The 10,359-nt window shown below is 43.0% G+C and overlaps 1 long non-coding RNA gene across 1 annotated transcript; it reads right to left on the minus strand.

Annotated features, from left to right (window-relative positions):
• Positions 1-8,567: 8,567 nt before the first annotated feature.
• LOC133626629 (uncharacterized) lies at positions 8,568-10,280 on the minus strand. Its single transcript, XR_009819690.1, has 3 exons — positions 9,855-10,280; positions 9,544-9,751; positions 8,568-8,698 (listed from the first exon to the last, which is right to left on the minus strand). It is a non-coding gene; the product is annotated as an uncharacterized LOC133626629 (long non-coding RNA).
• Positions 10,281-10,359: the final 79 nt, after the last annotated feature.

Raw genomic sequence — 10,359 nt, forward strand, 5'->3', positions numbered from 1 at the left:
AAAAATAAGTACAATATAAAACAAATCATATAAATGAGGTCACAATTATCTAAAAAGGCACCATAGATAACACCTCTTCTCAGAACTCCATATAACTGAATTATACCATGGAAGCAGACTTACTCTGGCTCATTGGCCACATGGTATGCCTGTCATAGGGACAGCCTAGATCAGGTTTACCAATTTTACCATCACATCATGAGTATATCCTTCAGAATGACTGTTAGGTTCTAAAAAACACAGGCATATTGTTTTTATAATTATGATAACTTATTACTCAGTCTATTCTTCATTTGTTTGTAAAGTGATGGAAATTAAAGCTTAAAGATTAACATGAATAACAGAACAATTGAATATCAGGAGACAGATCAAAAACTCAGTCACAATCACCTGTTGTTTCAATTTATCACAACATAATTTTTCCTGGCTTTATTATATAAATGATTTTCTTATGCAAAAATGTTTGCTTGTTGTGAAAACTACTTGTGAATCTGTGAAAGCTCTTTCTGAAGAACAAACGTAGGTGTAAGGATCATACAGAATGGAATTTCAAGTTATATACTTAAAATTAGATTGCACAATCTATATTTGTGTTGGTGAGCAGCTACTTACCCAAGCAGTCCTATAGGCTGAACTAAACAAATTGATATTTCCTCACGCATTTCCTCCTGTATTGACAAGTACATAATATATCCTTTAAATACGCGGTTCAGGTAAATATTTCCTTAAAATTTAATGTCTAACATTGAAATGACCAACTTCAACATATGCTATCCTATCTACTTTAGATTTTCCTCCTTCATAAATGAGGAAAAAAAGAAAGAAATACCGTTCAGGTCAGGCTTCACGTAGAATTACTGTTGCTATCAAATTAGCAATTCTAAATACTTGATTCCTAGTAGGTTACCAGAATCATTAACCTCTTTAACCATTAAGACCTTAGAATTGCTAGCTGATCTAGTACTAACAAATGAATAATCTCAATTATTTTCAAGTAAATCACTGTTAATCTGCAAAATCTGATGAATGAATCTGTTAAGTCATTGGAAAGTTTAATTAGCTGATCAGCTGATTACTTGCTTACACCATTCCTAAATTCTTATATTTAACATACAGGAAATATTTATTTTTGTTGGTTTCCATGTGAGTGCACCTCATTTTTTGACAATAATTACCAAGAACTCAGATTTCTTTACTTGTATTTTCCGTGGTGATTAATGGTCTTGCTAAATCTGCCTGGAATCAAACAAAATGGTACTTTAAAAGCAACATAGGTGCTGCTGATACATTCTCTCATTGCAACACATTTGTTTCCTATGGGATGAAAAGTGAGTGCCCAAGCAACAAGCATTAGTTTCAGACCTGACAGGTAGTGTCCCACCTACCCACAAATGAGCACTAAAGCATACTTAATACACCAGGTATATGATGGTCCTGTATGGAATTTGTAAGGCATTCCTATCTTCTACTGTGTCATGTCATACTTCCTGAAAGCAATACTAAGGGTGCTATATTAATGAGCAAACCTTTTCTTCCATGAGCAAGTGGAGAAGTTGGGGGAAATTGGGTCGGAAGTAAACACAGTCATTGTTTTGCTCCCTTCTGTGTCAGCAAAGAGCTGACTGGACATGTGAGAGCGAATATGCTTCATCTGGCAAAGGGCTGATGGCACACTCCCTGCTTGTGCAATGCTACAGCTCAGGGGAAATATGATTCAGCGGACTGTTTCTGAGTCATAACTTCTTTCTGAGCTCCTTCTCAACTGGTAAAGCTATGTTTTGTCCCACAGTTGGAACTACAAGCAAAGATTCCACCTCACATTTTGAAATAGGTCGAGGAGTTCAAAAGCACGGACTTTGCCAGGGGCACCAACACACGGTATTTTCAGCTGAGCATTACTTCACCTCACAACCATTAAACAAGGCTAATGTATTTCATACTAGCAAAACAAGCAACCCTCCACTGCTAACGACTTTAAAAAGTAAACTGGACTACTGAGTACGTTCTTTCTAAAATGCTTGTATTGTCCTACCACACGTTTAAGATAATAACGCATCCCATATACACAGACGATCTCTCTGTGTGTATTGGAGCCGCCGCTCACCTCACCCCCGCGGCGGTGCGGCCCCGCCGCCGCGCGCCCACTCCCCTCACACGCAGCGGCCACATCTCGCGAGACGCGCCGACGCGGTTTGGGCGTTGCCACAGCAACCGCCGCCCCCGCGGCCCAGCAGGCGGCGGCTGGCGCGGGAAGGGCGCTGAGGGAGGCGCATTCGGCTGGTGGCCGCCACCCTCCCAGCGCCTTGCGATGGCACCCACCCGGCAGACAGCCACGTCCTCCACACTCAGCAGAACGCATGTGGCAACTGAGGCAGAGCCACCGCAAAACACGCGGCCGGCCAGGCCTCAGGCGGCAGCGTGTGCCAGAGCCTTTCTCTAGTAACGGGTGACGCTGGTAAGAGCTGCAATGTGAGGTGTGACCACGCAGATACTCTGCCTGATGGCAGAACTGCCAGAGCAAGTAGGAAGGGTAGGGAGCATCTAGGAGCGATATGGACTGGTGGAACCATGCTCTGCCCACTCTGAGGCAGAAATACAAACGGGCACCAGAAAAAAAAGTAAAAAAAGTCAAAGGGATCATGTATTCCCCCCATGCCAGGCAGAAGCTTAAAGGAGAGGAATGAATGGAGGGAAGCAAGTCCACACTCGGGGTGAACCTCCTCAGCCCACATCACCTTCCCAGGTGCCTCTACAACAGCTATGAGGCCCTGGTTGTGGAAGGATCATATGGATGACAAGTCTATCTATACCAGAGGTGTTGCCAAGATCAGAAAAAAAGCCAGGTTTTAGTTACAGGTGACTCCTGAGGGGAACAGAGGGTCCAATATGCCACACAGACTCTCTCGCTCAAGGAAGCCTGCTGCCTCTTTGGGACCCCAGTTATGAACATCACTAGGAAACTTCCTAGCCTGGTAGAGCCCTTGGACTATAGGCCATTAGTACTCTTCCATGTGGGTGGCAGTGAAGATACAACATGTAATTCAAGGGCAATCAAAAGAGACTTCAGGACCGTGGGATGGTTGGTTACGGGAGTCTGAAGCACATGTTATGTTTTTATCTGTCCTTCCTTCCTCAAAGGGGGAAATACAGCCTTTGGTCACGAGCTAGCAGGGCTTATTGACAGTTTTAAACTAGACTTAAAGGAGGAGGGGGATAATATCAGGCTTGCCTGTGACAAGCTGTGGGATGGCATGCCAAGGTTAGAGGGTCAGAGTAGTAGTGAGGGCCCTCAGCCTGTTGCTCTGATTGTGTTGCAGCACACTTGAAGTCTTACAGAAATAAGACTGGGGCTCCTGAGGTAATTGGAGCAAAAGGGAACACCAGTGAAACACCTCAAAGGAATTAAGGTGTGTTCCTCTGAGGTGACACAGCTGACAGTCCAGATGAAGTGCCTCCATACCTGTGCGTGCAGCATGGGCAGCAAACAGGACGGGCTGGAAGCCACTGTGCTGCTAGAAAGCTGTAAGCTGGTTGCCATTACTAAAACTTGGAAGGATGGATCCTATGACTAGAGTGCAGCTATTGATGACTACAGGCTATTCAGAAGGGACAGGTGAGGAAGAAGAGGCAGAGGGGTTGCCCTCTGTCAAGGAACGGATAGATTGTGAAGATCATTTATATTCTTCAAATATTTCTTACATAATGTGGTGAGTTGACCTTGGCTTGATGCCAGGTGCCTACCAAGACTCTCCCTCCTCAGCTGAACAGGAGAAAGAAAATGTAATTAAAGCCTCATGATATAAGGAAGGGGAGAGATCACTCAGCAATTACTATCATGGGTATAATGGAGTTGACTGGGAGAAATTAATTGCATTTAGTACCAATCAATGGGGAATGGGAGTTGTGGTCAGTTGATCCCACATTATTTCTGCTGCTTCTTTCTCCTCATTCTCTACCCCTGCTCCAGCATAGGTTCCCTCCAATGGGAGAGAATCCTCCATGAACTTCTTCAGAATGAGTCCTTCCCACTGGCTGCAGTTCTTCAGGAACAGACTGCTCCAGTGTAGGTCCCATGGGGTCACAAGTCCTAACAGAAAGCCTGATCCTCTCTCCAGGTCCTGTGCAGAGCCTACACCAGTGCTGGCTTCCCAAGGGGCCACAGCCTCCTTTGGGCATCCACCTGCTCTGGTGTGAGATCCTCCCTGGGCTGCAGGTAAATATCTGCTCCAACATTAACCTACATGGCTGCAGGGGCAGGGCCTCCCCACGGCCCTCACCAAAGGTCACAGCTCTCCTCTAGTTCCTGGAGCACCTCTTCACCCTCCTTCTTCCCTGACCTTGGTGGCTATAGAGCCGTTTTTGTCACATATTCTCACTCCTCTCTCCCAGCTGCAATGGCTGCTGTGCAGGTTTTATTTACCCCTTCTAAAATATCACAGAAGGTCTACCACTGTTGCTAATTGGCTTGGCCTTTTAGTGGTAGGTCCATCTTGGAGCTGGCTGGCAGAAGCTCTGGAAGACACGGGGGAAGCTTCTAGCAGCTTCTCACAGATGCCACCCCTCTAGCCGCCTTGCTACCAAAACCTTGCTGACCACGCCTAGACTATGATGAACGCTATTATTTTGACTTTGCCATGGATAGAACTTGGTGGAGAATAAGGGCAGTTTGAATCACCTTCCTCCACAAGGCCCATGTGCACAGGACGTCTGCTGGATCTTTGGAGACTTTGTCATTGTCTGGATCACTGTAGATGACTTCTGGCACTGCTAATTCTCTCAGGTATTGGATGCCATTGTCCATGGTTGTCCACTTTCCTGGGTAGTTGACAAGATCTTCCTTGAATGGGTATCTTGCCCTCACACTTGAGGAGCCATGTCCCAAGACTGCAAATTACTACCTCTTTTCCAATTCCTTTCTCAGTTCCCTGGTTTCTAGCAAGTGATCCCAGCTGTTGGACTTCCATACCTTCCGGTTCCTGACTGTTGGCCCTGTTATCCCAGCATCGGAGCAGCCAGGTGGCAATCTGCTAATGACAGTCAGTTCATTAAGTGTGGCTGTGGTTAAGACAAGCACGTGGGCCCTGATTCCCTGAGAAAGATATTGCTGAGAAATTCAGATTAAAAACAATGTGACCTCCACTGCTATTCAGATACTGTATGACTGAAGTTCTCATCAGAAAAAGCAAATATATTGAACACACAAATGTGGTTTGCAACCTTCTCTTTGCTGCCTTTCCTGCTAAAGCAACCTCCATCAGGAAAGGAAGAGACAAATTTACTTGCAACTTCCCAAGTGAAAAAATGAAACTGAAAGGCAAAAAACCCATTTTCCCCCTTTACTTTGAATATCCTTAAGGCATTTTCACAAGCAAGGACAGAGATAATCATTGCAGAAGCTGCATCATCCAGCATAAAACTGCAACTTCTCTTGTGAAAAATGTCTAGAGGGCATTTAACCTCTGCTAGCATTTTTTATAAATCAAAGAATTAAAGACATGCTGGCTAATCACTAGATAACACCTTTTTGGTAGACACAATGTACTCGCAAAGAAGGTAACAGAAATATTCATTTGCACTCAATTTGGGGAAAATTGCCTTTCTTTTATGAAGACAGTCCTGTCTGCTCATTACTGTTAATACTTGAAAACTGACACTAAATGCACCACTTTTTATTTCCAGCTATGCACACAGGTATCTTTAATTTCTGTTCTACCCTGCTATTCTCCAATGACATCTGTGAAAATTAATGAACAAAAGTCTGGTTGCTTTAGTAGTTTCCATATCTCACTGTCCTGGATCTACAGCCAAAACCTGTGTAAGGCAAAAGGGCACTTTTTCTGTTTCTTTTGCTAAAGCAATTGCATAATATTTCACATAATCCCAAAGCTATCAGCACTATCTAACTCAAATAATGACTCTCCAGAAACATGAAAACAAGCAGGCAGAATAATCTTACTATTCATCCCTGATCCAGTGAGAAAGGGTTTTGCAAACTTGAGGGTATGTCTTTGAAAAACGGCATTCTGTGGTTCTTTTCACTGCATGGTGACACTATCCCCAATGACACAAAACAGTAAAGAAACCAAGTGTCTGAGTATTTTCTGTAGACAATTATGTGATAGGATTAGCTAGATGGTGAAAGGAGTATAATGGAACAAGTAAACAACCAGATCTTCATTATCAGAGAGGTGCTGAGCATCTGCAGCTCCCTCTAAATTAAACTGGGCAACTCCTTAATAGCTCTGCCTTTAATCTTTGAGCCTAAAAATCTTAAATTCAAATCTATACATTTTCATAAATAAGCATCGTCATAAATGCTGTGAAAGGTTTCAGTATCTTATTTCAACACAGGAAGGAAGGCTTGGATGAGAAAAACAAGAGTTTGTTCAGTTTATACCTGGAAAACGCATGTTTAGGGGACTGTTGATGGACTGTACACATTTTTATGGATAAAGGGAGCCTTGGGTTTGTTTATTTACAGTGGTAGTGTAATACCTGAGATTCTCGATCATTAACAGATTTTATCTCCAAAAAGCTCTCTTTTGTGAAAGGGGGGATTTTTCATTTCCATGTAATGAACAATGAATTGAAGAATGAGATAGGCTGCAAGATTTGCCCAAGCATGTGAGACAAACCTGCCACAAACTGAAACGACAGCTTAGGATTCCTGATATGTGCCTTGGACAGATCTTGGTTAAGAAACGTCACAATCATTTCACTGTCTCATTTCATTGACATACAGATGTTACAGCTAATAACCTAGCTCTAACAAAGTCATTTAAAGCTGCTGTTCTTTTTGATTTTTGTGAGCTAACTTTGCCTCTTGTAAAAATCACAGGATGTCCATACTGAGAACAGAACTGCCAAGAAGTTAATGTCAGCAGGTTGCTTTGAAGATGTAAAGATAAAATGAGGCTTCTAAGGGAAGAGTTTGGGCCATAAATATACATTATGAAAAGTTATCATTGACTTTGCAAACAAAGTTAAAATGTTAGAAATGTAAACAGTGAAACAGTGTAACACACTAAATAAAAAACTATGAAGCTGGCCTTTCACTCCTCATCCTTTGGTTGCTAAATACTTCTGGAATAACAGTTTTCTAAATTTCTACAGAGAGGCAATGTGGAGTTCCTTTCCTTTTCATGAACATGTCGTGCATAAGACTGAGCCAGGCTTGAGTTGTACTATTCAACAAAACATATTTCTTTTGTATATTTCATTGGACAATCACTCCTGTAGATGCAACTGAGGATGAGCAAAATACAGCCTGGTGAAATTAGTAGAAATGAGCACTAACGTGACACTGTGTCCAAAACTATCTCCTTCATGTATCTTAACTGAATTAATAATATTGCCCTTTGTGGCATTTCACAGACACCTACAGGAATCCATTACTTGTCCTTCAATACCTCTGCAGATAGATGACATACATGGCCCTCCCTTTGGCTCAAGAGGTCTTCCCTTTGGCTCTCCCTCTGCCAATCACTTCACTGCTTCACATCATGAAGTAGTGGAAACTGTACGGAAAGAAATAGTTTCTGTTTTCTAGCCTGTTGCAGTGCCAGCCTCATGCAGACATTTGGTAGGGTAGAGAAAGAATAAATAAATGAAACAGAAAGCAAACATACCTCCAGCTCTAAGAACTACAGGTTCTTCAAGTCTGGTGAAGATCAAGAGACACGAAAAAGGGATCTTGATTTCCCTTTACAGTTGCTTGAAGACATTGCAACCACAGTTACGTTGCATTTCATACTTGGGCTGTGCTGGTTGCTGTAAGTAAAACTGGAGAATAAAAAAGTGACTGTAACAGTGTGGCACTGGCTTTAGAGTGAACTGTGTCTGTGTGCTGGACCAGCGAAACAGCAAGACAGAAACTCACAAAGTTTGTGAATGTTATAATAATGTGACATAAAAGGCAGTAAAATTAGATCCTATCCCATAGCTAGACAATTGTTTCAGTGATTGAAAGATATCATACACTAACAGGTATTCTTACATATTTTATATGAGCTACAAAAATAAAACAGAGTTATTACAGAAAATAGGTAACTTGGATTCAATAACTGCATCAAAGACTCTAAACAGCATTTGCGTGATGAGAGATAAACAAATTAGTTATTCTTCCTACTAATGAAGGTTGAGAAAGTGCATGCAAATTAAAGATGTGTTTGCAGTTTGGGGAAGTATTTCCTAATAGTCACATAGAAAAATATGAACAATTTGCATTTTCATTGGGTCTGATCATGCACATCCACCACCCCAAAATTCAGCATGACTGAATTACGCATATGTTGCTTTCTCAACTCCTCAGCAAAAACATTGCAAATGCAATGTAATAGCAAAAAGCTTTTAAAGAGACCAGAAAACACCGATACATTTCTTCTTATGTACAGAGACAGCTTATTCATAGTTACTGTCAAGCAAGCCCAGAGGTTGATGACTAAAAAGACCCATAAACAAAATAGAAACCCCAAGCCCTTTCTTTCAGATTGTTTCCTTTCTTCCTCCCACATGTATTCCAGCAACTAGCTGGAACAAGCATGCAATAAACACAGGTCACCTTACTGTAGAGTTTCGAGGCTTTAATATATTTAAAATTTTAAAACCACTTTACATGTTCATATAAAAGTATAGAAAGAATCTAAACAATATATGGAGATGCACAAGCAATCTCAGCTCCACCCAACTGACGAAGCAGCTAGAAAAGAATAAAGAATAGAATGAATACATTGTCAAAACCCCAGTTTAATTCTAGCAGGTGCTCTCAAGAATACGATGCAGTACAATTGTATAGCTATTGCATGATAGCATGGCATGGCAGAATCAACGTTACCAGGGTCTTTAGTTGTATACTTTCATACTAACATTCCTGAATGTCTTTAGAAATGAAATTTAATCTCAGTGTCCTAGTGTTTGCAATGCTTGCTTTTGGAAGTAATTGCACTTCTGTAGTTACAGCGTATTCGCTGTATTGCCATAATGTTCAGGAGCTATAATCACGGACAAGAACATAGTGTGTTAGATGCTGTAAAAATACTAAACAAGAAAAGATTGTGGTTTAAGCACTTGATGGGCAGGCAGTGAACAGACGAGAATGGAGAATTACAAAGAAATACTGAGATATTAACAATCAATATGGCAAGTACGAGGTTTAGCGTACTTGCTTCCAAATTGAGTTTAGCGTTTAGCTTCCAAATTGAGTTACTGGAGACTCCAAAAAATATCTGAGAGGCAGAATGAAAGAAAACATAGAGCTGTTCATCAAAAAATTTAACAAGTGGGTGGTGGAAATTGGTGTCAGGGATTGGTAAGAGTTGTCATTTAAGAAATGAATCACGGATAAGGTAGACAAAGAATGACCTTGAAAGCAAATCAAATACATACTGTTGTAAAGACAGAGAAGGGACAGCTAGTAAAGAGATGTATGGTCAAAATTACTGGCTAGGGAAACAATTTGTGCTGCTGCATTCTGAAAAAGCAAAAAGATTATTTTTACATGTCTGTGACTGACACACACAAATTCACAACTCAAATTCAATATACCTTGAGCAGGGGCACTTGGATTGAAAACGAGAAGGTACCAGGGACTTCCTTTATTGGGGAACACCTGGAGCTCCTCTGCTGGGTAACTACTGCCACACAAGGAGGGAGGAAAGCTGCTCCTGCTCTTGGCTACGGAAGGTTGAAATAGGGTCACAGAACATCTGCACTTTTATGCAAATGAGATGTCTCTGCTGGAAGATTTGGTGGGCTGGAAAGGAAAGAATTAAAGAGATGAAGACTGTGACAGAAGCAAAGGGCTAGAGATGCTTCCATACCCTCCAGTGCTCTTAACCAGGGGAACATCTGCACACCTGGTAATGCCTAGCCTTGTATTTCAGCAATACAACAGCTAACCTGGATGGAGACATAATGTCAGGGCACACAACCAGACCGCAAAACACATCTTGCTCCTCACTCATATTTTGACCTAAAATTGGGGGATTGCGGCGGTGGCCCGCCTGTACAGCACAGCGGTGACAGAGCAACGCGAGCTGCTAATGACGCCCAGACCCGGGCTGAGCAGCACCGCACGGCCACAGCCCACCACCGTGAGCCACTCCAGCAGCCCTCCCTCCACTGCCGCACGGGCTGCGGGGGGCAGGCAGGGGCAGGCGAGGCCGCAGGAGCAGGGCCGCGCTTCCCGCCCCCGCGCCCCGGCAACGGCCGCTTTTGCACCCGGCCCTAACGGTCGCCCGCGCGCTGACGGCTTGTTTACTTCCTCCGCGGCGCGCGCCCGCTCGCGCTCCCGCCCCAGCAGCGCCCGCGCGCCCCGGCCGAGCCGCCCGCGGCCAATCGCGGCCGCCGCCGGCGCCTCCG

Source organism: Colius striatus, chromosome 13, assembly GCF_028858725.1.
Source record: "Colius striatus isolate bColStr4 chromosome 13, bColStr4.1.hap1, whole genome shotgun sequence".
Lineage (NCBI taxonomy): Eukaryota > Metazoa > Chordata > Aves > Coliiformes > Coliidae > Colius > Colius striatus.